Here is a 6,000-nt window from a genome sequence, read left to right on the forward strand (position 1 = left end):
TGCTTCAGCATACTATGCCAGAACCACAGTGCAAGGAGAACATACTAGCAGCCACCAGCACCTAGGTACCAGTCTCCTGCATCTGGCCCTCAGTCCATCCGTCTTTTTTCTCCACTTATGGCCGCATCCCATAACATGATGGGCTTTGCACACATGCCTTGAATATCCTGCCTTGCACATTGAAGCTCAGCCACAACTCCATCTATCAGGCCCCCTTGCACCATTCTTTGTGGACCCCTGTCCTCCAAACTCTTTAGTCTGATCTGACCTTAAACTTTCCAACCTAATTGCAAACTTTTTTGTTTACAGTACATTATATTAAACAAGTTAGTGCACATTTTCATTACAATACCTCTCAGTCCCAAACTACTCTTTCTGTCTAAACTACTTTTTTCCATCTCTGTCCACTTCAGTATTCTAACTCATCTCTCCGTCTCTTAGCTGTGACAGTACTCCATGACTTTCATATCATAGTCATCATCTTTTATGTGTATGTACATATGTATATCATTTTGCAATTGTGTGTATGTATATATATGTGATATATACATATATGTACACAATCATGTATATGTCAAGTTTGCAATTGGGTTGATGTGTGTATATATATATGTCAAGTTTGCAACATATGTGCATGTGTGTGTGTATGTGTATACACATATACATATATATACACATGCACACATATATATGTACACACGCACATATATTAAAACATATATATATATATGCCATGCATGGTGGCTCATGCCTGTAATCCCAGCACTTCGGGAGGCTGAGGTGGATGGATCACCTGAGGTCAGGAGTTCAAGACCAGCCTGGCCAACATGGCAATACTCTGTCTCTACTAAAAGTACAAAAATTAGCTGGGCATGGTGGCACACACTTGTAATCCCAGCTACTTGGGAGGCTGAGGCGGAAGAATTGCTTGAAACCGGGAGGTGGAGGTTGCAGTGAGTTGAGATCGTGCCACTGCACTCCAACTTGGGTGACAGAGTGAGACTCTGTCTCAAAAACATAAAAAATAAAACAAAAAATACATACACACACACACACACATACGTACATATATATATATTTAGGGACAGGGTTTCACTCTGTTGCCCAGGTTGGAGTGCAGTGGTGTGGTCATAGCTCATTGTAATTCCAAATTCCCACAGAGAGGGCCCTGAGGGGACAGTACTTGTACAGAGAGGAATGGGATATTTGGTGTAACTTTACTTCATTTATTGTATGGTGCCAACCTTTACTAAGTTTTCCCAGCTGGAGATTAGCTTCTCGTCTGCTACTTCCCTCATTCAATTACCAATAAAATCATTTTAATTTTACCTTTAAATATTTTTCAAATCCAATCTCATTTCAAATATCATTCTTTTGTTTCGGTCCTCAGTATTTATAAACAGGTCTTCTGGTCATAAATTCATTTCAAATGAGCCATCAATATGAGGTATGTGAATTGCACAAATCTAAAATGTCATTTTTGTTTCCACAAATATAATTGTATGATAAATAGAATATATGAAACCAGAAGGTAAAAGTAAATCCAATTATAATGGTAGTTACAATGAATATAAATGTGTCAAGCTTACTTGGAAACAAGAGACAGAATTTCATTCTGACTAACACAAATACAACACACTCATGAGTCTTTTTTTTTTTTTTTGCTAAACAGATTTGTTTTAAGCCAAGCAAAAAATAATGAATTAAGAAAAAACTAGTAGAAATTTGGAAATGATAGGTAATATACACCAAGGGAAATCCAGGATAGTAATTTAATATCAGTGTTACCTTATTCTACCACTGTTACTACATAGTAGATGCTTATATGTTTCTTATACTTATTGATTTGTTATTCACTTTGCCAATTAGCAACATCTTTTTTTGTCTCATAGTCATATACAGTCGCAAACTAGTAGTAGTAGAATGAAATAGCAACTAGGATTATAAGACCATATATATAAGAAAACCTAAGTTAATAGCTAAGTATTTTTTAAAACTCTCATAGCTTTTTAGACATTTCCCCTTTTCTGATGTAAGTATGTAGCCCAAAAATTTCCCTCTCAGCACTGTTTTAGCTATATCCCACATATCTTGATATGCTGGGATTTTTGTTTTGTTTAGTATTCATTCAGTTCAGTGTGTTTTTAAGTGTACTTTATTACTTTCTCTTTGACCCATGGATTATTTTAAAATGTAAGTGTTTAATTTCCATATGTGTGGTGACTTTCTGCCCTTTCTGTTACCAATTTCTAGTTTGATTTCATTGTGGCCAGAAAACACATTCTTTATAATTTCAATTCCTTTAAATTTTTTGAGGTTTGTTTTATAAACCATGATATGTCTTTCTAGGTGTTTTTTTTTTTTTTTTTAAACTATGTTGCCCAGGTTGGAGTGCAGTGGCCTGACCTTGGCTCACTGCAACCTCCGCCTCCCAGGTTCAAGTGTTTCTCCTGCCTCAGCTTCCAGGGTAGCTGGGATTATAGGCACGCACCACCATGGCCAACTAATTTTTGTATTTTTAGTAGAGATGGGGGTATTGCCATGTTGGCCAGGCTGGTCTCGAACTCCTGACCTCAGGTGATCCACCCGCCTCAGCCTCCCAAAGTGCTGGGATTACAGGCGCGAGCCACCACCCCTGGCTCTAGGTATATGTTCTGTGGGTACTTGAATGTATTCTGCTCCTACTGGATGGAGTGTTCTATAAATGTTGATTAGAGCCTGTTGGTTAATGATGTTTTTAAGTTCTATTGTTTTGATGTCTTTTAGTTCTATTATTTTGCTGGTTTTTTTCTCTAGTTGTTTTCTCAGTTGTTGAGAGAGATATGTGGAAGTTCTAACTATAATTGTGAATTTGTCTATTTCTCCTTTCAATTCTGCCAGTTTTGCCTTCACAGATTTTACAGTTTTGTTGTTTGATGCATACACATTTAGAATTATTGTTTTCTTGGTACATTGACCTTTTTATTATTATATAATGTACTTCTTGGTGTATGGTAATTTTCATTGCTCTGGAATCTATTTTAGGTAATATTAATACAGTCACTCCTGTTTTCTTTCAATGTTTGCATAGTATATCTTTTTCCATCCTTTTATTTTCAACATGCCTATATCATTATATTTGAAATGAGTTTCTTATAGACTACACATACTTGTGTCATGTTTTTTATTCAAATGTGCTTATCTGTGTCTTTTAATCATTGTATTTAGACCATTTACATTTAATGTTATTATTATATTAGGGCTTTAGCCTGCCGTTTAAATTTTTGTTTTCTGCTTGTTCTCTCTGATTTCCATTTCTATATTTTTTTCCTTGCTTCTGATGGGATGCATAAACATTTTAAAAAATTTCATCTATAATTTTTTTCAGTCTATCTCTTATATATACATATACCTCTTATATAATATATATATTTCATTTTATATACCTAACTTATCACAGACTACTAGTGTTGAGAGTCAATCAACTTGAGTAAAATGTAAAAACCTTACCTCCCTTTAACTCCCTTTAGCCTCCACCTTTTATAATTGTCTTAAAAATTTCTTCTCCATATATTTAGAATCATATCATGTAAGTTGCTACTTTTATTTCCACTATCAAACATAATTTAGAAAACCCAAGCAGAAAAAGAAAATGCATTGCACTTGCTCATACCTTTACTCTTTCTCTTGTTCTTTCTTCCTTCCTAATTTTCTAAGATTCCTTCTTTTATTATTAGTTTTCTATTTAGAGAACATCTTTTGCCCATTCTTTTCGGGTGGGTCTGCTTGGTGACAAATTCTCTAAAATATTTTGTTCTGAATGGACTAAGAGTGCTAATATCTTGTCTAACTTCCTTCTTCTTCTTCTTCTTTTTTTTTTTTTGTCTGTTGAGATGGGGTTTTACTCTGTTGCACAGGCTGTTGCCCAGGCTGGAGCAGTGGCACAATCACAGTCAGTGCAGCTTCAAACTCCTGGGCTCAAAGGATCCTCCCACCTTGGCCCCCTGAGTACTTGAGACTACAGACATGCATCACCACACCTGTCTAATAAAAAGCAACAAAAACAACAAAAAGCAATTTATAGAGACGGGGTCTCACTGCATTGCCTAGGCTGGTTTCAAACTCCTGGGCTCAAGTGATCCTCCCACCTTGGGTTCCCAGAGTGCTGGGATTATGGGCATGAGCCACTGTGCCTGGCCAAAATTCTGATTTTAACTCTTTTGGATAAATGCCCAATAGAAAGATTGTTGAAATACATTAAAGTTTTTTTTTTTTTTTGGCAAAATCTCCATATTACTTTTCACAGTGGCTGCAACATTTTTCATTCCCAACAACAGTGTGCACAGATTCCAATTTCTCCACACCTTTGCGATACTTGTTTTTTGTTGTTTTGATAATAGCCATCCTGACAAGTATGAGATGCTATTGTATAGTTTTGATTTGCATTTCCCTGGAGAATGGTGATGTTGAACATTTTTTTCATATCCTTGTTAGCCTGTGTGTCTTTGGAAAAATGTCTATTCGAGTCCTTAGCTAATATTTTAATTGGCATTTTAGGTTTTTACTGAGTTGTAGAAGTTCTCTCTCTATTTTGAAGATTGACCCGTTATCAGATATTTGGTTTGGAAATATTTTTTCCTGTTCCACAAGTTGCCTTTTCACTGTGTTAGTTTCCTTTGCTATGAAGAAGCTTTTTAGTTTGATGTAATTCTATATGTTTATTATTATTATTTTTACCTGTGCTTTCAGTGCTATATCCATGGTATCCTCAAAACTAAGCTTTTTCTCTAAATTTCCTTCCAGTTTTATAGTTTTGGGTCTTACATTTAAATTTTTAACCCATTTTCAGTATAGTTTTGTGTGTGGTATAAGAGTCCAATTTCTTTCTTATGTATGTGGATATCCAGTTTTCCCAGTACCATTTGCTGAAGAAACTATCTTTTCCCCATTATGTATTTTTAATCCCCTTATTGAAAATCAGTTGACTGTGTTTGTGTGAATTTGTTTCTGAGCTCTTTATTCTGTTCCATTGGTCTATATGTCTGTCTTTATGTCAGTTCTGTTATGTAACTTGGTAATATATTTTGAAATAAGGAAGTGTGATGACTCCAGCTTTGTCCTTCTCCCTCAAGATTGATTTGGCTATTTGTGGTCTTTCATGGTTCCATATGAATTTTAGGATCCTTTTTTTTTCTCTTTCTGTAACTATGCCATTTGGGATTTTGATTGGATTGCATTAAATCTGTAGAACATTTCGGGTAGTATGGGCATTTTAATTATGGTAAGTCTTCCAGTCCAAGAATACAAGATGCCTTCTTATTTGTTTGTTATCTTTTAAATTCATTTCATCAATGTTTTGTAGTTTTCAGTATACAGATTTTTCACCTCTTTAGTTAAGTTTATTCCTAGATATTTTATTCTTTTTTTTTTTTTTTTTTTGAGATAGCATCTAGCTCTGTTGCCCAGGCCTGGAATGCAGTGTGGCATGATCATGGTAGCCTTGACCTCCTGGGCTCAAGCAACTTTCCTGCCCCAGCCTCCCAAGTAGCTGGAACCACAGGGGCACACCACAATTCCCTGCTAATTTAAAAAAAATTTTTTAAGTGGAGACAAGATCTTGCTATGTTGCCCAGACTGGTCTCAAACCCCTGGGTTCAAGTGATCCTCCTGCCTCGGCCTCCCAAAGTCCTGGGATTATAAGCATGAGCCAGTATACCTGGCTATTTTATTTTTTGGTACTATTTGAAATATGATTATTTCCCTTATTTCCTTTTCCTTTTTTTTTTTTTTTTTGTTTTTTGAGATGGAGTCTCACTCTATCGCCTAGGCTGTAGTGCAGTGGCGCGATCTCAACTCACTGCAACCTCCAAGCAATTCTCCTGCCTCAGCCTCCTGAGTAGCCGGGATTACAGGCGCCTGCCACCTCGCCTGGCTAATTTTTTTTTTTTTTTTTTTTTTGTATTTTTAATAGAGATGGGAGTTTCACCATCTTGGCCAGGCTGGTCTTGAACTCCTGACCTC

This window comes from Theropithecus gelada, chromosome 8 (assembly GCF_003255815.1).
Source record: "Theropithecus gelada isolate Dixy chromosome 8, Tgel_1.0, whole genome shotgun sequence".
In the NCBI taxonomy this organism is placed as follows: Eukaryota; Metazoa; Chordata; class Mammalia; order Primates; family Cercopithecidae; genus Theropithecus; species Theropithecus gelada.